Source organism: Sus scrofa, chromosome 8, assembly GCF_054392235.1.
Source record: "Sus scrofa isolate SSC_HxYL_T2T_F1_AM1 chromosome 8, Sscrofa_HxYL_maternal_Yorkshire_Landrace_v2.0, whole genome shotgun sequence".
NCBI classification, from domain to species: Eukaryota; Metazoa; Chordata; class Mammalia; order Artiodactyla; family Suidae; genus Sus; species Sus scrofa.
The window spans coordinates 139,830,068-139,855,730 of record NC_139390.1 but is presented as its reverse complement, the minus strand read 5'-3'; the positions used below and the strand labels follow the sequence as shown (position 1 = coordinate 139,855,730).

Sequence of the window (25,663 nt, the reverse complement as noted above, 5' to 3'; positions counted from 1 at the left end):
GGAATGAAGAGAAGATTATAGCCAAAGCTGATCATAACAATCATGAAAACTAATAAAGTGACTAAACGATTTATGGATTTTATGTTAGCAAGGGAGCCATTTTTGATGTTTTAGTTAGGTATAAGACAAAATTATAGACTAGGTGGTATAATGTTTTCATAATTTGTTTTTTGTTGGTTTGTTTTTGTTTTTGCTTTTTAGGGTCGCACCTGCAGCATATGAAGGTTCCCAGGCTAGGGGTCTAATCGGAGCTGTAGCTGCCAGCCTACACCACAGCCACAGCAACACCAGATCCAAGCCGAGTCTGCGACCTACACAACAGCTCACAGCAATGCCAGATCCTTAACCCACTGAGCAAGGCCAGGGATCGAACCGGTAACCTCATGGTTCCTAGTTAGATTTGTTTCTGCTGTACCACAACGGGAACTCCCCATAATTTAGTTTTATATTCTTTCTTTCTCAAACTCCTTTACATCTTATTTGTTTGTTTGTGTGCGTGTGTGTGCATGCGTGTGTGTGTGTGTGTGTGTGTGTGTGTGTGTGTGCCATAGGTGTGGCCAAAAATAAAAAAGAATTTGTGGGCTTTCTGTTTATCCAAGGAAGGGGACACTTCTAAAAGTGAAAGACTTACTTGAAATTGTAACAACCTAAATATGCTAAATGAATAGGAAGCTTATGGATGCCAAATATTATATGCTTTAGCTTAGTGTGAAGTTGAGGGAAACAAACTAAGTTTATCTTCAAAAAGAATGCTTTCAAAAGAGACCCAGTGATCTGCCTAGGTAGAGCCAGGGCTCCAAGTGTTAAGCTGCCGTTGCTAGAGAAATGTCGTCTTTACTTTCACATTTTTGATGAGCCCTCATCAGTGTTTGCTCCCAAATCTTAGACCATGAAGTACGTTCTGCAATTGATGGCTCACAAATTAGAGGAGAGAGTCACCTGTCCATTGGTGGGGGAAGCATATTTAGAAAAATCAATTTGCCAAAATGGAAGGTCTATTAGCCACCTATATTAAACCAATCTAGTCTTTCAGTTTAAAATGTGAACCAATAACTAAGTTTCATGAATATTTAAGAAATACAAACAACACAAAAGAGAATGACCTTGATGATAAAACAGAAAAATGAAACCAGAAAGAAACAGAGGTAATACAGGGAGCCTAACATCAACCAACCAACCAAGCAACCCAGCATTCATGAATTGTAATTTATATTCTTAGATAAGTCTGTGAAAGCAGTATAACCATAAAGGAAAACAAATTTTATGAAAAATTGTCATGAAAGTTTAACAGATGTTCTTGGAAATTAAAAAATATGATTGTTAAAAAAAAACCTCAATAGAAAGTCTAAAATATCAGTGAATTTTTAAGAAGGTAGAGAATAAATAGAAAATTTGCTGGCAGACTTAAGAGACAAGAAGTATTACTCTAGAAGTCTAATGCATACCTAAAAGAAGAAAGAGAACAATAAAAATAAGAAATATGAGAACATATCTTAGATCTGTAGAAGGACATGTGCCTTCAGTTTTAGAGTGTCTGCTAAAGTTAATCAGACTGAATGTATTTTAGGAAACCCACTTGAATATATTTCTGTGAAATCTCTCAAAAACAGGGATAAATAAAAATTCTGTATAACTTCCGAAAAAATATAAAAGTATGTGGAAGGTAATGATTCACACAGATTTCTTTCTCTTCAGTAGCTAATGTACTGAGAGTTCTGATGAAATGTGATTTTACACATAGAATTCCATTATACAATCTGTAAATTCAGATACTCTTTCCACCACTAATTTTTTCTCAGGGGTGGGTAAGGGAGGAATTACTCGAGTATTATTCTAGGAGTGGGAAATTAAAAAAAAAAGAAAATGGGAGTTCCTGTTGTGGCGTAGTGGTTGATGAATCCGACTAGGAACCATGAGGTTGCAGGTTCAATCCCTGGTCTTGCTCAGTGGGTTAAGGATCCGGCATTGCCGTGAGCTGTGGTGTAGGTCGCAGACGCGGCTTGGATCCCGCGTTGCTGTGGCTCTGGCGTAGGCCGGTGGCTACAGCTCTGATTCGACCCCTAGCCTGGGAACCTACATATGCTGTGGGAGCAGCCCTAGAAAAGGCAAAAAGACAAAAAAAAAAAAAAAAAAAAAGGAAGAGTATGTGCCAGGAAACAAAAGAACTACTTAAGGGAATAGCAAAAAGAAACCCTCTGGGAGTTCCTGTTGTGGCTCAGCAGGTTACAAACACAACTGCCATCCACTGAGGATGCGGGTTTGATCCCTGGCCTTGCTGAGTGGGATAAGGATCCGGCATTGTTGTGAGCCGTGGTGTAGGTTGCAGACGGGGCTCAGATCTGGCCTTGCTGTGCCTGTGGTGTAGGCCAGTGGCTACAGCCCAGATTCAGCCCCTAACCTGGAAATTTCCATATGTCGCAAATGTGGCCCTAAAAAGCCAAAAAAAAAAAAAAAAAAAGACGGAGAAAAAGAAAAAAACCAATAGTAACAGACATACAACAGCTAGAGAAAGCAATCAATCAGACAGGGGTTCCCTTGTGAGGCAGTGAGTTGGATCCAGTGTTGTCACTGCAGTGGCTCTGGTTGCTGTTATGGGGCAGCTTTGATATCCCTGGCCTGGAAACTTCCACTTGCTATGGGCACAGCCAAGGAAGGAAAGAAGGAAGGAGGAAAGACAGCAGTCAAATTAGGTGAAGATGTCAGAGGGCTCCTTTAAGACTATCTTTTAGAATAGGATACAATTTTCTCTATAGATAGCATGATTAAGAGGAATTCTTAATTATATTGTGAATGTAAATGTATATTGCAAAAGAAAATCAGAGCAAATTGAAATTAAAATAAAAGAAACAAATATACAAGAAAGTCATTGCCCCAAAGTGATGCACAATTAAAACTGTGAGTGATTTTGAGCACTTGGAGGAGTAAAGGGGAAGAGAATTCATTTGATCTTGATGTGTGTAATGTTTTAATAGCAGCAGGGGTTTAGTGCATTTTCCTTTTTCTAGAGACCTAGTCAATTAATTATAGAATTAATAGTAATTATGTAATTATCATGTTTTAAATAGTTTCTTAGGTTCTGATTTTATAAACGAAGCACTAAAATTTTAATTCTGCTTTACAGAATGGGATGTAAATGATGTAAACGTTGACAACAGGCACGTGATGATAAAGCTGACAGGTGTCAGGAGATGGAGAGAGGGGTTTCGTCAAGTGGTACTAAGAAAGGTGTTAAGAAACAGTACCTAACATTGAAAGAGCTAGAAAAACTTTTACGTATGTAACTTTTCGGGGCTAATCAATGGAAAAGCTAAAAACTAAAACTATAACCAATATACCTAGGTCACAAAAAGCAGGGAAAGGAGAAGGGGAAATAGGAGTGGTACATGGGAACTAGATCTTGGCGGAGGTAATGATACCATATCCAATCCATAAAGAAAGTACATGGATGAAGCTGATAAAGTGTGATGGTTAAATTATGTGTCAACGTGACTGGCCAGGGTGTGCTCAGATATTTGGCCAAACATTATTCTCGGTGTTTCTATGAGGGTGTTTTGGGATGAGATTTATACTTAAATTGGTAGAGTAAAGCAGGTTGCCCTCTCTAATGTGGGTTGGCCTCATCCTATCACTTGAAGGCCTGACTGGAACAAAAAGGTTGATGCTCCCCTGAGTAAGAGAGAATTCCTTCAGACTGGCTGCTTCAAAATCCAACTGTTTTTTCGGTTTTGTTTTGTTTTTGTCTTTGTACTCAAACTAAGACATCTGCTTCTCTTGGGTCTTGTGCCTGCCACCCTTTCTGTAGAAAATAAGCCATCACTTGTTGACTCATCCTGTAAATCTTGGGACTTGTCAGCCTCTAAAATCATGTGAGCTAATTCCTTGTAATAAAGCTCCATCTAACTTTCTAGCCATCCAGTCTATTGATTATGTTTCTCTCGAGAGCCCCAACTACTATATCAAGAAATTGAGGTATGTGCATATCTTTTAGACTTATGATAATACCACTGGAAGTTCTAAAAACAAAAATGAGAACTTCCAAAGAATGGGACTCAGAGAAAGAGATTTGGGTGGTGAGACTAGATTTGTGTGCCATTGTAATTTTACTTTCTCCTGTGCATGCATCAGTTTTTCAAAATAGTAAAATACAGTGCCTAGAGAAATATGTATTTTGAAATTATGAATTTTATTCCTAATGTTTTCAAAATATTGGTTTCAAAGTTTTATTAAAATACATATAAACAACTGGTCACATGTGAAATGTCAAAGAGTATACTGCCCATGTTGTCTTCTGGGAGTTTTGTGGTTTCATATCTTACATTTAAGTCTTTAATCGATGTTGAGTTTATTGTAGGATAAATGTAAAAAAATCATATAGTTTTATTCTTTTTTAGTTTTTATATGTAGCTGTCCAGTTTTTCCATTTTCACTTATTGAAGAGACTTTCCCCCATCATATATCTTTGCCTCCTTTGTTGTAGATTAATTGACCATATAAATGTGGGTTTATTTCTGGGCTCTCTAGTCTGTTCTATTGATCAATGTGTCTTTTAGTGTGTCAGTACTATACTGTTTTGATTACTATAGCTTTGTAGTATAGTTTTAAACCAAAGTGTATGATATCTCCAGCATTTTCTTCTTTCTTAAGACTGTTTTGGCTATTTGTGGACTTTTGTGGTTCCATACAAATTTTAGAATTATATCTTCTAGTTTTGTGAAAAATGCCATGGATATTTTGATATGGATTTTCTTGAATCTATAGGTTTCTTTGGATGGTATGGACACTTAAACCCTTGTGCACTATTTATGGGAATATAAGTGCAGCCACTAAAGAAAACAGTATGGATGTTCCTCACAAAATTAAAAAGTGAACTACCATATGACCCAACAATTCCTCTTCTAGATATTTATCTGAAGAAATAGAAAACACTAATTGGAAAAGTATATTCACTCCAGTGCTCAATGTAGCATTATTTACAGTAGCCAGAATGTGGAAGCTATCTGTCTGTTGTGGGGTGAATGGATAAAGAAGATGTGGTATACATATACAAGAAAGTTGAGCCTGGGGAAACTCATATTTCAGGGTGTTTTGGCTGTGTCAGTAAGTGCTATACATCACATCTAGCGTAGTTATATGGCATATTTTAATAAAAAGGTCAGTATGAAACTGTCACAAGAAGTGTGATTTACTAACATGCTGGTAAGCATTAGACTGGGATGTATCAATGGAAATTGAAATGTTATAAAAATGGGCAGTGGACTCTCTATATAGTTCTGATATGGTGCTTCTACACTCAGGTCCAGAATGATTGTTGCCCCAGAGGTCATGGAAAAGCTGGGATAACTAACTCCATTGTGAATTTGTAAGTCCTCAAGTGATGGATTCCTGGTGCTATGTAGGTCAGGCCATAATATCTAGTGGAGATACAGGTATGCAAGTCATCTGGGAACATCTTATCCATTTTAGGCACTCAGGAAGCACATAATGGATTTCAGTAAGAACAAACAAAGACCTCGGGAAAGTCCCAATGCCGTGCCCACCCTAGGAACTTGAATTTATAAGGCATATATGTAATCAGATCCTCTAATGAGTCTGATCAAGAAAAGTACATTGCAGGAGTTAATCGTTTGCTGTATCCAAGTGCTATAAACCAGTGGTTATATGAGGCTGGGAAAGGTGTGAAAAATACTATCCCTGAGGAGATATCTGTTAGGAATGTTCCATCTTAGATTCCAAGATTTGCTGGTCAGGAACACACCAAGTTGTACATAAAAGGGATTTATTATGACCTCTTTTTGTACCCTTGAGTCTGCTTGCCCTAAGCCAGCATCGATTCATCTTACAGCTCTTGCACAAATATCTAGTTTTCTTACATTCAGCCACCATTCCATTAGCCCTGATCCAGAGAGTCAGGTGTTAGAAAATCCCAGTGGTGTTCAAAGCATTTTTGACAATGACATTGGATTCCTGGTACCAAAGGCTGTTAAATTTGGGGTGAAAAGATCATTACCAATAGAAACAATAAAATCTGACGTCTAACTGTAAAAGTGCAGGATTGAGCAGCTTTCCTGGACACAGTCAGCAGTTAGGTATGTGCCATATGTTACTGTGCATGGTGTTAAGTTCTCAAGATATCAATCATTTTACTCCTGAATTTCTACTGACAATTTCTTCCACTCTGGTAGCTAATTTTTGGTGCCCTTTCTTCTTTTAAAGGACAAGGTGACATTGAATGAAAAAGAAGGCTGTTTGGATGGGCAAGCGTGGCAACATTGATTTTACTTCATGGTGATGTGTCTGTCCTAGGTAGAATGGTTACGTAATCTAATCAAAGTTCATACTGAATACAAGATCTTTTGAGAATTCAAGAACTAGTGTAAAGAAAAATATTGCTTTGCAAATATCACTATTTCAGTTCCCTACTTCTTTCACATGTTGAAAAAAGAAGTTGAGGAAATAGAGTAAATTAGTGTGAAAATTCACCAAGTGAATCTTGTTTAAAAAAGCGAGATTTTTCCCTTTGGTGCTGGAATAGTTCTCTAGCATCTTCCTTTCTCAGCCCCCTCTCATTCCCACCGTAACCATGGCTTCTCATCTAGAGACAGGACATCTGTGACTTCAGACCCAGTGTAAGATCTCAACTTCTTTGATACTCTCTGAATTTCTCCTTGCTCACCAATTTTTCTCTTTTTCTATATTTTTATCCTGGTTCTTTTCTATACAATAAGTCAGTCTTGATTAATTCATGGTGCAGGTATCCAGTCCTGAAACCAAAAATATCTAGGTGGCAGAAGCTAATCAACCAACTCCTATTAATCAAGCAACTACTGGCAGCCTATTAGTGCCTGTCCCTAAAGCACCGATTCCCAAACTTGAGCCTTGGGTCTAGAGGTTACCCTAAAATTGACATGTACGTAGAACAGCTATTTAGAATTCAAAATGTTTATCAGAAGCAGCACACTTTCCTATTTTAAGACTGTACCGTCTAACGAAAGCATCATTTATTTTTGGCTGGAGATACAGTCTTTGTGATCTCAAATGGATCATAAACTCCAGTTGTATGAATTTGGGGTATATCTTGTTGCATATTTACTTGATTAGATTGTACATAATAAAAAATGGAAGAATGCATTGTCACTTAGTCAAATGTCCATAAATGTTGAGGAGAATATCCATAGAACCTTGGAAATGAATATTCTAGAGAGATTTTGTGCATGTGTGCGTGCGTGCGTATGTGCTTATTAGCCTCCTAGAAGCAGGGGCAGTCCCTTAGAATGTGGGTGACTCCGTGGGCACTGGTTTTCTCCCTTGATTTCTTACGCAAATGCTCATGGTATTATTTTGTTCTTTTTTATGGCTGAGTATATGCACCACATGCTAATCCTGCCGTTTGCAGCGACATGGATGGAACTAGAGATTCTCATACTAAGTGAAGCATGTCAGAAGAAGAAAGACAATTACCATGTGATATCACTTGTATGTGGCATCGAAAATATGGCACAAATGAATCTATCTACAGAACAAAAACAAATCATAGAGAACAGACCTGTGCTTGCCAAGGGGAAAGGGGTTTGGGGGTAGTAGATCAAACTATTGCATTTGGAGTGGATAAGCAATGAGGTCCTGCTGTATAGCACAAGGAACTATATCCAGTCACTTGTGATGGAACATGATGGAAGCTAATATAAGAAAAAGAACCTGTATACAACTGGGTCACTTTGATGTACAGCAAAAATGGCCAGAACCCTGTAAGTCAGCTATAATAAAAAAAATAACAAGAATGCAGGGAGTTCCTGTCGTGGCTCAGCAGAAATGAGTCTGACTGGGATCCATGAGGATGCAGGTTCAATCCCTGGCCTTGCTCAGTGGGTTAAGGATCCGGTGTTGCCGTGAGCTGTGGTGTAGATCTCAGATGCAGTTTGGATCTGGCATTGCTGTGGCTGTGGTGTAGGCCGGCGGCTATAGATTCGGCCCCTAGCCTGGGAACCTCCATATGCCGCAGGTTGGTCCCAAAAAGCAAAAAAGAAAGAATGCAAACAAATGCTCACGGGCAGATGGTTTTCCAAAGAAATATATTTCTCAAAATCGTGTTCCATCTTAAAATGTAGATGGAACTAAGAAAATGGTGTAATAATGATGTGATTTACTATTTTGAAGAAAACGCCTCCTTTCGTGGAAGCTCACTTCAGATAAAGAGTCATCGTTGCTCATCAGACATTGATTGAGGAAACTATTGCCACACAGTGATGGCTGGGGCAGTGTGCTGCCGTTTTATTTTAGAACATGAATAGCAACGTAAAAATAGGAAAGAATCCCTCCCGTTCAGGGAACTTCCTGCACTTTCCTTAGTCTTACAGTCTTACCAGGACGTCACTGCTCTGCCTCAACTGAGAGGGGTCGCAAAAGACGAACGGGTGGGAAGAGTTGCGTCTCTTCTACTCGGTAAAACGGTGCGGTGAGAACGCGAAAAGCTGAATCTCCTTGTCTCCCTGTTTTCATCAGGGCTCTTTGCCACAGAGGCGATCTTCCTTCACCTTAACCCTAGGCTTAAAATTAGGAAACACTGCTTGAAAAGAAAGTAATAATGAAAACAAAAGGTCAGCCTCAGGATAGGTGCGTTCCCCCGCCTAAGCGCGTGATCGCCACCGAACTTGGGATTTCCGCGTGTCTGTCTCCTCTGCGAAGATGCCATGGTTGGCAGTCTTGTGTTTTTGTTTTCAAGCTTTTTATTTTGGGATAGTTTTATATTTATGGAGAAGTTAGAAAAATCGTACAGAGAGTTACAGTATATCCTTTACCCAGCTTCCTCTAATGTTGATATTTTGCTTAGTTAGGATACATTTATCAAGTCTAAGGGATTAGCATCAGTACGTTAACATAACTAAACTCTGGAGTTTATTTGGATCTCCAGTTTTTCCAGGATGTCCTTTTTCTTTTCCAGGATCCTTTCAAGGATCCACACTAAACTCTGTCATTATATTTCCTTAGCCTTCTCTGGTCTGTGACTGTTTTTCATAACCTGGAATCTCTAATGGAATTTATTATGTACTATTTAGGTGGCCTATAAACTTTTCATTTACCACATGTTCAAGGAAGATTTTTTTTCCTTGTTTCTGTTTCTGAAACCTTTCTCCCTATATCGATCCAAGTTCCTTTTACATCCTCAGATCAACCCAGTTTGTGTTGTTTTATTTTATTTATTTTTAGTATATTCTTTTTTTCATTCTCAGCTATGCTCCTTTCCCCATGCCCCCAGAAATATTTAAATCTTCGCTCATGATGAAATAATGGGAAACTGTCTTCTGTTTAAAGTTGTGGACCAGAAGAATTTCTCTTCAGAGAGAAAAACAGCTGTCTTCTGAAAAGAAATTTGACAATTATCAGTCTGCCCCAGTGAACCAAAATGCATTGCAAAGAGCTGTCAAAAAGAATTTGAGTGTAGAGATAAATTCCCGTTCTCAGTGAAAGGTTGGTGTTAATCAGCTTGAAATTGCCCAGGGATCTGCTCCGACATTACCTGACTGCAGTTGGTGTAACATGAAGGGAACACGTGGCAATATTTATACACGGAGCTATGGTATTTTCATAGATGGCTTCAATAGACGTCTGTATTTTGACTTGTATTTGACATGTTAGAAGACAGACATCACAGCCCACACATCATGTGCTCAATGAGGAGCGTAAATCTCTGATTCTCTTTCTTTCAAGAGGATGTCTTTGACGAACCTTTAAGGATATCTCAAGTTTTAAGACCATCACCACTGCTATTTATCACACTAGAGTTTCCAAAGATACATAACTTTTTTAGTGAAGTTGAACAGCAAGCAATTAGTTGCCTTCCACCACCCCACCCTTTTGGAGATGGGCAATATTATTATTCACATGAAAACCAGGCATTGATGCAAAAAAAAAAAAACCTACATTGGTGATAATGGGGCATTTTCCCCAGGGACAGGCACCATTGATTTCCTTAATGGGACCAAGGGCGGGATAAAGTCAAGTTCTGGGTCAGAATGAGTCAATAAGTCATGTTTTGCTCACATGTAGTCCAGAGCAAGATTCAGTTCAATTGAGCAATTACTGAGTAATAAGAGTGTAATGCCAGCCAATATTTTATAAGATGTAAACTCCTACTTTATTTTACCTTAATAATTGATGAGGAAATCTAAACTTTATATTTACACAAATCAATACAAAGGAACCTAGGGAATCATGTCTTCAGATTCAGTGCATTTCAGGACCCTTAAGCTGTTTTATGTTCAATTCAGTGAATGCACCTTCCAAAAACTTGGATTTCCGTCTTGCACAAGTTTGCTTCTAAGGAGGTATATTCACTCTCCTCTATGCTATTATTTCCTTTTTAGATAAATGTTTTGTATTTAGCCAGTGAACATCTTATTAAGAATTTTAACTGAATACCTACTGTCATATCCTGGGATTTGGTGGGACATGTGGGTAGAGCAGGGATCTACTCGCTGAAGCTGGACAAGCACTGAAGTCGTTAATAGCCTGTAGAGGTCACTGTTTAGAGGGGTCAGTTTGGTGATCAGACGGAGCATCCAGGGGTTTCAGAAATCTCTGTCACAATCCAATTAGTAGTGGAGACATTATATGAAGTGATGAATAAGAGGATCCAGTTCCATCAGAGGGAGTCCTGTAGAAAGGGAGCTATGCTTGGATTGAGGATGAATTTAGCAAACATTTGTCTTGAAAGTGTGTACTTGGACATAAAGGCCCTGCTTATTATTGGCACACTGAGGAGCAGATTTTCACCTAGAAGCTCACAACGAAGGGCTAAGATAGAAGTTCAGGAACTGAGGTCCATGGAGATGAGAGGAACTTAGGGATTGAGAAAAAGGTAGGAGTTCATTTTTCAAATCTATGGAGCATGTGCAAGTTCAGGACCTCTCAGAGATAGATATCAGGGCAAAACTAAAAGGTCAAGAATTTCATTAGAAGAAGTGGCTGTGAGAGAAAATGGAAGGGGGAGCTTCGAAAGCTTAGCACAGCCATTCGATTAGACGCAGATCTGACCCAGAAGAGGAGAGAGGGAAAAGAGCTTGGACAGAAGCACCTTAAACTTCCATGCAACCTAGTAATGGTTTTGCAGGGCTCCTTGGGAATCATCAAGTTATCGTCAACGATAAGAAGCCTTCTAGAGTTCCCATGGTGGTGCAGTGGAAATGAACCCAACTAGCAGCCTTGAGAATGCGGGTTCCATCCGTGGCCTTGCAAAATGGGTTAAGGATACGGCATTGCTGTGAGCTGCGGTGTAGGTTGCAAACACGGCTTGGATCTGGTGTTGCTGTGGCTGTGGTGTAGGGTGGCAGCTGCAGCTCCAATTCAACCTCTAGCTTGGGAACTTCCGTATGCCACACGTGCAGCCCTAAAAAGCAAAAAAAAAAAAAAAAAAAAAGACACCTCCTATTTCTCATAAGAGGGGCCTGTCCCAGGATGCCTACCCTGTTCAGCCACTGGTTCAGAGGCGTCTGTGCTAACATGTGACCTTGGCGCCAGCGTGGCACTGGGTTTTAGAGCACAGCACCCAAGGCTCCATCAGTTACTGTCTGTGGTTGAAGGACTAAGAAGCGTATCCTCTGACCACTTCAGTGTTTCATCAAAGCGACATGACGCGCACTCTCAGACATCCAACTGACTCTGACTGAAATTAGTTTTAGACTCTGGGGATGGAATTGATGCTATGAGGGGGCCTCCAGTGATCCATGCCAGGAAGAGGAGAATGGATGTGGAGGTTAGGAACCGGTGGGAGTCTGCAGCTACGCCGGGCTGTCAAGAGTTTCTTAGCTTTAGTTTTCTGTACATATACAGGCAGTTCCCACTGTGGGTGGTTTTCCATGTGGCAGTTCATTATCCAGTGTTACTTAAGAAGGACCAAAGCGGAGTTCCCGTCGTGGCGCAGTGGTTAACGAATCCGACTAGGAACCATGAGGTTGCGGGTTCGGTCCCTGCCCTTGCTCAGTGGGTTAGGGATCCGGCGTTGCCGTGAGCTGTGGTGTAGGTTGCAGACGCGGCTCGGATCCCGCATTGCTGTGGCTCTGGCGTAGGCCGGTGGCTACAGCTCCGATTCAACCCCTAGCCTGGGAACCTCCATAGCCGTGGGAGCGGCCCAAGAAATAGCAACAACAACAACAAAAAAGAATCTGGCATTGCTGGGAGCTGTGGTGTAGGTCGCAGACGAGGTTTGACTCTCAGTGCTGTGTCTGTAGAATAGGCCGGCAGCTACAGTTCCATTAGACCCCTAGCCTGGGAACCTCCATATGCCGCGGGAGCGGCCCAAGAAATAGCAACAACAACAACAAAAAGACAAAAAGACAAAAAAAAAAAAAAAAGAAGGACCAAAGCTTCCCTTCCTGTTTCTTTTCTTACAGTTTTCATTGGAGGGCCGACACATTCTGTACAGTAGTTTGTGTACGCACACCTCTTTTTCTGTGTCTCCCCTAAGATATACTTTCTAGGCTTATGTTTTCCTATGAAAACAGTCTCAGACTTTCATAATATACTTCGAGGGAAAGACACCGCTCTCCACAGCTGACTCATTACAAAAGTTTCATGGTCAATGTGTAACTTAGCTGCGTCAATTAATTCTCACATATCATTTTGATGGCTAGTATAATAAAATATTTATGCAAGTTCCTTAAATATTAATAAATAAAACCACAATGTCAAAAGAGAAGTTTCTGATATGATTTACTTTAAAGGTTATCGCTGTTTCTTGCTCCGTCTCCTTTTATCATATTACATGGGAAGAATAATAGGGAAATGAAGTTTCTCAAACATGAAAAGTAGGCAGACTGGCACAATAATATTCCAGATTGCCTTGGGTAATACTGGAAACAAATGGACTTCTACTGATTTTTTATTTATAGATTCCAAAACTGTAATATGAAAAGTCTTTCTTTGCTTTCTTTTTTTTTTTTAGGGCTGCACCTGTGGCAAATGGAGGTTCCCAGGCTAGGGGTCAAATCGGAGCTACAGCTGCTGGCCTACACCACAGCCACAGCAACGCAGGATCTAAACCGTGTCTGTGACCTACAAACGCAGCTCATGGCAATGCCAGATCCTTAACCCACTGAGTGAGACCAGGGATTGAACCCTCATCCTCATGGTTCCTAGTTGGATTCGTTTCTGCTGCACCATGACAGGAACTCTGTAATATGAAAATTCTTAAACTGCATATAATTTGAAGCCTTATAAGGACTTGGGGTTGGGCAAATACGTCATTCTTTTATTAGTGGTTCCCAATGACATTCATATCGCTACATTAATTTTTTATACTACTCAATGAATTTATTGCATTTATAGTTGTACAGTGATCATCACAATAAGTTAACTTTTTACTTAATGAATTTTCCTGTTTAAAAGTTTCTCTCTGGTCCTTTTCAATTAGCATATTTTATTCTCTCTCTCTGTGTTTTTTAAGCTAATGTAATTTGGATTCAAGCAGCTGGTTGTGGAGTTTGAAAAGTTACTTGACTAGTTATCAAAATGCTTATGATCGGGTTTTCTTGGTGATGTAGCTGTTGCTGAGGGGGCAAGAAAGAAGAGTTGGTGACAAAAGACATGAAAATTACGGTTAGTTGTTTTAGTAAGTTTTAGGTGACACAGACTCCTTATTGAGGGAATTTTCCTAAGCCTGTGTCAGGCATAAGCCGTCTGCCTATGCTCTTCTTTCTCAACTCAGTGTTATGAAGAAGAAGATAAGGGACAACACTGTAACGGAAGGTAATGGGTGACTATTAGTGCATAGAAATCTATTCTGCCACCCACGTCTACTTTTGTCTTCCCATCAAGGTATACCAGAGATAGTTTTTTGTTGGTTTGTTTTTACTTTTAGTAAATTTGGAGGACAGATAAAGGATAAAAATTGCATATTGAATGAGTGACATGTTTTATAAACTTTGAGCATTCTACTAGTCACAGTGTTGGCTCTTGCTTTCTTTTTTTTTAAATGTCTTTCGTCTTTTTAGGGCCACACCCATGGGATATGGAGGTTCCCAGGCTAGGGGTTTAGTCAGTGTTACAGCTGCCAGCCTATACCACAGCCACAGCAACGCCAGATCCTTAAGCCACTGAGCGAGGCCAGGGATTGAACCCACAACCTCATGGTTCCTAGTTGGATTCCTTTCCACTGCACCATGACGGGAACTCCTGGTGCTTTCTTTTCTTTTCTTTTCTTTCTTTCCTTTTTTTTTTTTTTTTTTTGTAACTTTCAGTTTATCTGTGTTTCTCATATTTTATATACCTTAAAATTTTTAATTTTTTTGTTAAAATATAGTTGACTTACAGTGTTGTGCCAATTTCTGCTGTACATCAAAGTGACTTAGTCATATGTGTATATATATACATTCTTTTTTCAAATATTATTTTCTGTCATGGTGTATCTGAGGATATTGGATAGAGTTCCCTGTGCTGTACAGTAGTACCTTGTTGTTTATCTATTTTAAATGTAACAGTTTGCATCTACTAACCCCAAACTCCCAATCCATCCCCCTCCCTTCCCCTCCCTCTCGGCATTGACGAGGCTGTTCTTCGTGTCTGTGAGTCTGTTCTTCGTGTCTGTGAGTCTGTTCTTCGTGTCTTTGAGTCTGTTTCTGTCCTGTAGGTAGGTTTATTTGTGCCATATTTTCAATTTGACATATGTGACATCATGTAGTATTTGCCCTTCTCTTTTTGACTTACTTCATGTAGTATGAGAACCTCTAGTCCCATCCACGTTGCTGCAAATAGCATTATTTTGTTCTTTTTTATGGCTGAGTAGTATTCCATTATATAGATGTTCCACGTCTTCTTAATCCATTCATTTGTCAGTGGACATTTACGTTGTTTCTATGTCCTGACTATTGTGAATGGTGCTACAATGAACAAAAAGGTGCATGTATCTTTTTGAACCATAGCTTTGTCTGGATATATGCCCAGGAGTGGGATTGCTGGATCATGTAGTAGTTCTGTGTTTAGTTTTCTAAGAACCTCCATACTGCTTTCCATAGTGGTTGTACCAAGGTACATTCCCACCAACAATGTTGGTGCTTCCTGATTTAATATTGATTAGATGTGGGGCTTTTGGCTTCTATTTATATTCTCTTCAGGGAGCAGCTTAGCAAACACCCACATTCTTTCTGACTTTGCCTTTATTAAGGACAGTATCGTCGGTAACACAAATCTTTCCTATGTTGGTCTTATCTCTCAAATTGAAAATACAGTCAGGCTTTAAGGTATATTCTATGCCTAATCATTGGTGTTCTTCTCACTTAAGTGAAGGATTTTCATTCACAAGGACTCATGAAGTTCTTGACACTTAGTTCACTAGAGTCTTCTCAATTCACTGAATTACCCCATGGTAGATTTTTGCAATAATAAACACAGCGAATCACAACTGTTAGTATCCATACGCCTTTGCATTGTGCCTTGGCTGTTCCTCCAAGCAAGAAGTGGAGTCTGTTTCCAAACGCTCTAAATCTGGGCTGGTCTCATGACTTGCTTTGACTATTAACTAGAGTGTGGCACAAGTGACATAGTGCAAGTTCTGGGCCTTAGTTTTTAAAATGTCTTGTAGCTTTCATTCTTGCTTACCGGAACCATCCTGTGATGAAATGAGACCCATCTATTGAGAATAAGAGGTGAAATGCACGAGAACCAAAGATTCCCAGTCGAGGGCCAGCCCCCACTGCCACATGGGAGTGAGGCTGCCTCAGACTCTCTAGCCTCAGGTTAGCTGTCAGATGAGTGCAGCTCTGTGCAAGATCCCAAGTGAGAATACAAGAACTGCTCAGATGGACAACCCGTGGGATTGTGAGAGGAAATAACGCAGTGGCATTTAACTGCCAAGTTTGGGGGTGATTTTTATACAGCAATGCAGAACTGAAATAATCCAGGATAGAAGAGAGTCAAGGAGTGTGGCTGCACCGCCGGGGAATCTAAGGCTGAGACATAATCCAACCTGCTGCTCCATAGTGGTACAATTTCTTTGTCTCATGTTTCCTCACAACTTGGTATGGTTTTGAATTCTGTTCAATGATATGTTTATTTTGACCCAGAAATAAATTTAATAATTTTACTACTGCTAACCATAATGAAGTCTCAAGAAGGATATTTATATTTTTTATTTATCCTGGGGCAACATAACCCCTGGCATACTTCTCTGCATCCCAGTTTGATTGAATATTATACTGTTTCTAACGTACCGCTATTGTAATGCAAAAGAACTGGAACAGGAGGTGATGTTGACTGTCCATCCCGTATAGTTTTGCCTGAATGTTGTTTCTCTCATCATTTGTGATGTGATAAACTCTGCGGAAGTTTCCCTTTTATATCTGTGAATACAATGTGTCTTAGTTACCTAATTATGGTTGGTGTTCATAAGAGACCCCAGTGACACCCTCCAGGCCTGGTTTTGGTTAGTTCTCTACACATCTAAAGCTTTGTTTTTTGCTGGGAAAAAAAAAAAAAAAAAAAAAAAAAAAAGATGACCTGTTCATTTTGTTGTTGCCGTAAGAAATTAGTTGTTGCCTAGCAACCAGTTTGCCCATCAGCTTCCTAAAGCAGGAGGGGTTGCTAGGTAAATCGCTTTACAGCTTTTTTCAGAAAAGATTAGACTTATTCAAACATACTCTAGGTTTGGAAAATTATCCCAGAAGCATCATGGACACGAAAGTCAGAGAATGACCTGATCTTACAGTAAGCCTATTTGTCCCAGTTCTGCTATTACAATATTGAAACACACTCATACTGGTTGGTAGGTGGCCACTGCTCTGACCCAGATGGGTGTCCCCATCCTCGACCATCTCATCCGGTCTTCTGAACTAACCTCTGTGCTCTACAACCAAAGAGTCAGGATCTGGAATCACAAAACTCTCCTCTAGAAATCGGCTTCAGCCATTCCAGTGGTTGAACATGTTTAATATCACCCTAGAAATGACCGTATTGTACAGTTCAATTTAGTTTTTTTTTTTTTGTCTTTTGTCTTTTTGTCTTTTTTTGTTGTTGTTGTTGCTATTTCTTGGGCCGCTCCCGTGGCATATGGAGGTTCCCAGGCTAGGGGTTGAGTCGGAGCTGTAGCCACCGGCCTACGCCAGAGCCACAGCAACGCGGGATCCGAGCCGCGTCTGTGACCTACACCACAGCTCACGGCAACGCCGGATCGTTAACCCACTGAGCAAGGGCAGGGACCGAACCCGCAACCTCATGGTTCCTAGTCGGATTCGTTAACCACTGCACCACGACGGGAACTCCTCAATTTAGTTTTTATCAGAGTAATTGGGAAGCAGATAAAAGTGTTGTTAAGTAAGAAAAAGAGCATGAGCCTATCAGTGAAGGGCTTGTTGCGTTAGGACTTTGGAACTAACTAGCTGAACAACACTAATCTGCTCTATCAGCTCCACACTGGATCTTGAAGGAACCGACCTACCCGATCTCTAAGGCTATGATCAGTACAAATATTTTAATGATTCTATTATAACAATTTCTATATTTCAAGCATAATTACGTCCTAATTTAGAAAACACATAGTATTAAACTAAGATAAAGCTCACATGATAATGCCAGTGGGTGACATAAAAGTCAAGAAACTAAGCAGAAGGATTCGGCTAGTAGAGGATAATTATAAATATTCAAAAGAAAATCAGAAAGCTTTCATAGGCAATGGAATAAAGGGAAATAAATGAGTGTTAGTTATTGTATATTGATTCTGTGTATTCTGTTTTTAGGCCTATGGCTCTGTGGTGAGTTTATAATTGACTTTATGAAAAATTAATTATAAAACTACAAACTTTATTAATAAGAGTTTAATCTATTAATGGTAAATGACTCTGTTCCAGAAAAGTGAGATGGTTTATTTAATAGTTACTGCATCCTGATAAAATGTTAGGAAATAAAACAGTATGCCTTGCTTATTGTGAACATTTAATTTAGAGAATGTCTTTTAATTAATCTATATAAAGTAATAGTGATGACTGTATAAAGTTTTATTTAAAAAGACTTGAAACAACCACTCAGACATGAAAAAGAATGAAATAATGGCATTTGCAGCAACATGGATGCAACTAGAGATTGTCATACTACGTGAACCATGTAAGAAAGAGAAGGGCAAATACTGTATGATGCCACTTATATGTGGAATCTAAAGTAAAGCACAAAGAACCTATCTACAAAACAGAGACAGACTCACAGAAATAGAGAACAGACTTGTAGTTGCCAAGGAGGAGTAGGAGGGAGTGGGATGGATGGGGAGTTTGGGATTAGTAAATGCAAACTCTCCCATTTAGAGTGGACAAACAACGAGGCCCTACTCTATAGCACAGGGTACTATTTTCAATTTCTTGGGATAAAACATGATGGAAGATAGTATCAGAAAAAGAACGTGTGTAGATGGATAGTGGTGATGGTTGCACAACAAAGTGAATTTACTTAATGCCACTGAATTGTACAGTAGGTATAGTTAAAATGCTAAATTTTATGTTGTGTGCATTTTATCAAAATAAAAAAAAAAAGACTAAGGAAAGGCCTAAGATGATGAGGAATCTAAAATAAGAGCCCTTATTTCTGGAACATTTATTATTAATGCCAGTGGCTTCATATTTTTCATACTAGTTTATATACAAACAGCTCATTCAATGTAATAATTCCATTAGGTAAGTGTTTTATCCTGGGAGAAAAAAAATCAGTAAATCAAGTGTCAAAAACTTAAATATTTTTTCCGAAGACAATGCAGCATAGTGGAAAAAATGGGATTTAAATTTACATTGCTTTGACTAAAAACCCATTCACCCTGTAACTGCACTGAAAAAAGAAATTAAGTCAGGTAACATTTAGGAAATGTATGATGAGCTATTAAATTAATATTTTATTAGAATATGTTTAGAAACAGAGTAACAGCATGTTGTTAGTTATTCTAAATGTTTGCATCTGAAATTATTATTAGGAAATATTCCAATTTATTTCCAGACCACTCTAATTCACAATTTGATTTTTACGTAGTGGGAATTAACCTCTTAGTTGATGTGGCAGAGGCTCCTAGATGCTCACCCAAACGTGTGTTCTCTTTTTCTTGTGTGCACAACTAGACCATACTTCCCAGCCTCTTATAAGTGATAACATGCTTTTTTCTTTCTGTTACAACTTTCTGTCCTTGGCTTTGGCTATGACAGTTTGGTTAAAATGTGTCTCAGTGTGAGTCTGTCTGAGTTGTCCTACTTGATGTTCATTGAACTTCTTGGATTTGTAGATTCATGTATTTCCTCAGGTTTGGGGAGTTTTCAGCCACGAGTTTTCAAACAACCTCTCTGCCCTTTTCTCTCTCTTCCCAGCCTCCTTTGTGATGAGGAGTAATCACGTGATTGAGTTCTAGTCAATGGATTGTAAGAATCATATGCATTGGTTTGGCTTCTAAAATCCTCCTACCAGTACCTTCCATCTGTTTTTTTTCCCTCAGCTGTCAGGAATAGAGGGGATGTCCAGGGTAACCTTGGAGGCCACCAAGACGGCAGAACATTTGTCACCATGCCTCTATGAATGACTGTGGAATGAGATTTTCCTGCCTACTCATTCACTCACCCAGTACTGTCTCATGATCCAGGAATACACTTCTGTGGACTTCCTGTGTGGCTCACAAGAAATACACTTCTGTTGTGTTTGAGCCAACGCAAATGTATGGTCTTTTCTGAATAGAACTTAGTTTATTCTAACTAACATAGTTAATATAATAATGGCAATAATAATTGCTGGTATTCCGTCTGTTATTAGATACTTTATTCTATGTTATTCTTTTAATCGACATTATAATGACTGGTTGTGACTACAAGTGGAGAAAATGAAATTATAGGCTTTTACATTTTTTTTTAATTTAAAATGTTACACAGTTTATTGTTCAACCACACTTAGCATAAGATCTACCCTCAATTTTTTAAAAAGTATAATACGTCATTGTTGACTCTAGGTTCAGTGTTGTACAGCAGATCTCTAGAATTCGTTAATCTTGCTTACCTGAAACTTTATGCCTATTGATTTTAACATCTCACATCTCCTCCTCCAGGTATTGGCAACCATTGGCAGCCAGAACTCCTTTTTTTTTTTTGGCTGCTTCCGTGGGTTGCAGAAGTTCTTCGACCCAGGGGTTGAACCTGCACCACAGTACCAGTCTATGCCACAGCAGTGACAATGCTGGGTCCTTAACCTCCCGAACCACCACAGAACTCTCGTCATTCCATTTAGTTTATGGGTTTTTTTGAAGTTTATATCAATCAGGGTGAAAATGATAAGTAAGAGATTAACTATAAAATCCATGAGATTGAAGGTTTATTTACATCTAATTTAGCCACTGGGATGTTGTCTTGGTTTGGTCTAAGGTAACACATTACTGCAGATTGGGTGGCTTAAACAACAAACATATTTCTCACAAGTCTGGAGACGGAGAAATCCAAGTTCAAGGCACCAGCAGATTTGGTGAGGACTTTCCTCTTGGTTTGTGAATGTCCCTCTTGTCATTGCATCCTGACATGGAGAACAGAAAGCAGAAGCAAGTTCTCTTCTTATAAAAGCACCAATCTCATCTTAAGGGCTCTACCCTTGTGAGCTAATTACCCCCCAGAGGCCCCATCTTCAAATACCCTCACACTGAGGATTAAAGTTTCAACTTACACATTTTGAAGAGGCACAAACTTTAAGTACAAAGCAGATGTTAACTCCTTGATGGGAGGGACTGTTTTATTCAGATATGTTGCTCTAGTTCTTAGCAGAATACATTGTATATGGTAGGCTTTCATAAATATTTAAATGAATGAATGAGTGAATGAATAAATAAATAGCAAATGAGCTAATTGTCTCTTGGTGAGACTTTGGGACAGAGTTCTTAGTCCATTTGGACCTTAAGTCCTCTAATACTAGAAGTTTCCAATCCCTACAAAACTTTGGTGACTATAGTGAGAAAATTATTAAATCATTTTCTGCAAAGCATTTTGTTTATAGCTAAAAGTCTTCTAAAGAAACAAATTTTAGGAGTTCCCGTCGTGGCGCAGTGGTTAATGAACCCGACTAGGAAGCATGAAGTTGCAGGTTCGGTCCCTGCCCTTGCTCAGTGGGTTAAGGATCCAGCATTGCCATGAGCTGTGGTGTAGGTCGCAGATGCGGCTCCAATCTGGTGTTGCTGTGACTCTGGCGTAGGCTGGAGGCTGCAGCTCCAATTAGACCCCTAGCCTGGGAACCTCCATATGCCGCGGGAGCGGCCCAAGAAATGGCAAAAAGACAAAAAAAAAAAAACAACAAATTTTAAAATAGTGTGGAATGTGTATGTAATTATATCATTATATTCGTACTTCTAAATTATAGTACCATGTCTGCCTGTCATCCTAGATCTTTGTAAATCAATATTTGATAGAGTACTCTTTTTTTAAAAACATCTTTATTATAAGCTTGGTTATTTCTTTTTGGAGAGATTACTGTTAAATATATTTTCCTTACAAATAGCACTTAATATCTTTGCCTACATAATATTTTATAATTGAGTAGTTTAGGGTTATGCAAATCCATGTGCTTTGCATAAAAATTATAAATCAAGATTGGTAAACAGTGAAATGTCTAATTTTACACAGTGTTTATGAATAATAAAGGGAAATTGGCTCACTTGTGTACATTCAGTTTGCAAAGCATCTGCCAAAATGTTGCCCAAGGTGTACTTCTGAATAGATATTAGGTTTCCTGGTTCCACTGAATTCTCTCGTTGAAAGTTTTCAGAGCATTGAACAGATGCCTAATTTGCTAATCTGTCATAAGGAAAAGAAAACTAGGATTATGAGGTGACGAGTTTACCTCTATTGTTTTACTGTTGAAACACTGAAAAATAAATGAGCAATAGGAGAGGAGCAACCTTACTCTTTTGTGAAATTTTGAAGAGTTAAGATAGTGTTTAAGAAATGATTTCCTGATCAATGCAAAGACAGTTATAAGAGGGTCATAACCCTGACCCTGACCCTAACCCTGACCCCTAACCCTAACCCTGACCCCTAACCCTAACCCTGACCCCTAACCCTGACCCCTAACCCTAACCCTGACCCCTAACCCTAACCCCTAACCCTGACCCTGACCCATGAATGTCATGATTTCTTTTGGTCCTTCTATTTTTAAAGTATTTATGTCTTTATATTTCAGTAGTTTCTGTATTTTTCTTTTGCAAGCAGAGTCATTCTCATCTTTAGAAATTTGATTTGAGTGAGTTTTTATATCTTCCATGTGCTCTTTATTGTTCTCAGTTCTGATTTCTTTTTGTTGTTGTCGTTGTTTTAGGGCCACACCCACAGCATGTGAAAGTTCTCGGGCTAGGGGTTGAACTGGAGCTGCAGCTGCAGGCTTATGCCACAGCCACAGCAATGTGGAACCCAAGCTGCATCTGTGGCCTACACTACAGCTCACAGCAATGCCAGATCCTCAACCCACTGAGCGAGGCCAGGAATCGAATCCACGTCCTCATGGATACTAGTCGGGTTCGTTACCTCTGAGCCATGATGGGAACTCCAGTTCTTCTAACTTCTTGAACATGTGGAATGCAGTTATAAGTTTTTTGTCTTTGTATACTATTTCTATTAGATCTATAATTTCTAGGTCAATTCCAAATGATTGACTTTTTTCCTGCTCATTATAGTTGAAATTTACCTGTCCCTTTACAAGCTTGCTAATTTTTTTTTTTTTAATTGAATGCCATACGTTGTGAATTTTACCTTTTTGGGTGCTGGATATTTTTGTGTTTCTTAAATTCTTATTGAGTTTTATTCTGGGACACAGTTAAGTTACTTGGAAACCATTTGGTCTTTTTGAGTCTTGCTCTTAAGCTTTGTTGGGTAGAAACAGAGCTATACTTATTCAAGGGCTGGTTTTCCCCACTATTGAGGCAAAATCCTTTTGAATGTTATAGTCAATGTACTGTGATTTATGAAGTTTTCAGTTCTAGCTGGTGGGGTCAGAAACTGTGACCCTGTGTGAACTCTGGCATTTTTTCCCCCTTTATTTTTTTAGCTGTTTCTTACCTTGGCTTTGAGTGTATTCCTTACATGTATGCTCAGCTGAAGACTTGAGGGGGTGCTTCTCAGGTTTTTGGGCTTTTTGCTGCTCTCTCTTCTCTTTTCCTCTCTATGAACTCTAGGTGTCTTGGCTTCTCTGAACCCCCAGTGCCATCTCATCTTAGAGTCTATCAGGCATCAGTGCTTCCTTCCTGACTCGTGATCTGTAAAACTCTCTAAGCACTAAGCTGAGGCAGTTGTCAGGTTCACTTTATATCTTGTCTCTTAGAAAATACTGTTTTTAAGTTTATCTGATATCTAAAATCTTGAGAATTGTCATGGCATACATTTTGTCCATTTAGAGGTTTTTTTTTTTTTTTTCAGAAAAAAAAAGATAAATATATTCCCATCTTTCCTGGAAGAGGAAGTTTCTAATGATGTTATTGAAAACACTAGGATCATGTAATTCGGGGTAAAGCATCTTAAAGAGGCTAAATAGTAAAAAGAGCTCAAGATTTGGAGAGAGAAGATGTGGGTTTTGTTGTCCCTGAAATTTTTGGCAAATATGCTCATAGAACAATGAAAGCATGGAAGAGAACTACTTCATTAAACCTAATTAGAAACTAAACTTTCAAAGTGCCCTTTATGAAACAGTTCTGTTTGTGCTCTTTCTCTGTTAAGCTTTTCAAATGATTCTCCGCTATAAAAGGATGCAGCCGTGAGAGGGTGAAGAGAAGTTGAAGGTCTCTAATTTGTAATGTATGACGAGAATTAAGTTGTGTGTATGTGTTGTAGTGGTTGTGGCTGAGGCTTAGAAACGGGTGACAAGAAATGACACAGGAATTTTCCTAAGATTTGTCTGAAATTCCCGAATCACAAATACTTCCAAAGTAAGTCCTTCAGTGATGATTAGCTTAAAACAAAACAGCTGCTTTATTATTATTCATTAGTGCCATTTCTTTTCAGCTGAAAGAAATCCCTGTAACTCCTCGAAGGGCTGGTTTGGTGGTGATGGCTTTGGCTTCTCTGGGAAACCCTTGGTCGCTTCTTCAATCTGAAAGATAACCTTGCTGGTTAGAGAATTCGTGGTTGGAAGTTTTTTTTTCCTCTCAGCATTTTGAATATGTAATGCCACTCTCTGTGGCCTGTAAAAATTCTGTTGAAAAATGTGCTAATGTGCTAATGTTAGCCTAACATATTTTCCTTGTACATAACAAGATTTTTTTTTTTCCTTGATGCTTTTAAGGAAGCTCCCATTGAGGCTCAGTGGTAACAAACCCAGCTGGAATTCATGAGGATGCAGGTTTGAGTCCTGGCTTTGCTCAGTGGGTTAAATATCTGGCGTTGCTGCGAGCTGTTGTGTAGGTTGTAAACGCGGCTTGGATTCTACGTTGCTGTGGCTGTGGTGTCATCTGGTAGCTGCAGCTCTAATTCAACTCCCAGCCTGAGAACGTCCATATGCTGCACATGAGGCCATAAAAAAGCAAAAAAAAAAAAAAAAAAAAAAATCTGTATTCTTAACTTTTGCCATTTTAATTATAATGTGTCTTGGTGTGTGTCTCTGAATTTATCTTATTTGGAACTCTCTGGGCTTCCAGAACCTGAGCGTTTGTTTCTTTCCTCAGATTAAGGAAGCTGCCAGCTTCTATTTCTTCAAATAATTTTTCTGGCCGTTTCTCTCTCTCTTCTCTCCATGACCCCTATAATGTGAATGTTACTCTGCTTGTTGTTGTCCCATCCTCATTTTTAAAAATTCTTTTTCCTTTGGCTTGTTAGGATGAGTTTCATGGTTTTTCATCTTCTGGCTCATAGATTTATTCATCTATTCATCCGTTCTGTCGTTGAAGCCCTCTAGTGTACCTTTCAGTTTGGTTGTGTCCGTTTGGTACTTTTTAAATATATTCTGTCGCTTTGTCAAGCTCTCTCTGTGTGCATCCCTTCTTTTTGTATGCTCTGTGAGCGTATTTATGACCACTATTTAGAGCTCTTTATCAGATAAACCGTTTTCTTTGGTTCTTTTTTTTTTTAGGTTTTGTTTTGTTCTTTTGATTGGAACATATTTCTCTATCTCCTCGTGTTGCCTATTTGTTTAAGTACTATCGGGTATCCAGCTAGCTCTACCAGTCTTGAAGGGGTGGCCTTATTTAGAAGATGTTCTGACCCCACCAGCTAGAGCTGAAAATCTCATAAATCACCGTACATTGACTATAACATTCGGAAGGATTTCGCCTCAATAGAAGGCACACCCAGTGTGCCTAGAAGCACAGTCTTGCCTGTCCAGCCTAGCCAGGTGCTCGAGGGGGGGTCCCCTGTGTGAGTTGTATTCACCCTCCTATTGTGGGTGGGCATTAGTAGGCAGCACTGCTCCCTGGTCTGGCTGTGGGGCTTGGTGGCTGATGCCTTGGGTTGTTGGTGGTGAGGGCTACTGCTTGGCCAGCTGTGAGCCCTGCCTGAGTGCAGGGTGAGTGGTTCTGTCAGCGGGGCATGCTCTCCACCACTAACAGGTGATTGGAGAATTCCAAAATCATGCCTGCTGTTGGCATTAACGAGGCTGCCTAAGGTCACATAAATGGCTCCTGCCAGTGACTCAGTCCCTGGGGCGTATACCAACCGGTTCCTGCCTCTAGAACAGACACGGCAAGATTGGTAAGTGCGTCTCCTAC

General features: G+C 39.4%; 1 protein-coding gene across 26 annotated transcripts in view; it reads left to right on the top strand.

Moving 5' to 3' along the window:
- The window catches only part of ARHGAP24 (Rho GTPase activating protein 24), an 826,886-nt gene that overhangs the window by 162,143 nt on the left and 639,080 nt on the right, over nucleotides 1-25,663 (top strand). The window contains exon 1 of one of the 26 annotated variants that reach the window (XM_084973637.1): nucleotides 25,596-25,646. The exons of the other annotated variants lie outside the window; for them this stretch is intronic. The gene's annotated coding sequence lies outside the window, so the exon portion shown is untranslated. Of the gene's footprint in view, nucleotides 1-25,595; nucleotides 25,647-25,663 lie in introns of those variants that run through there. 26 annotated transcript variants of the gene reach the window in all.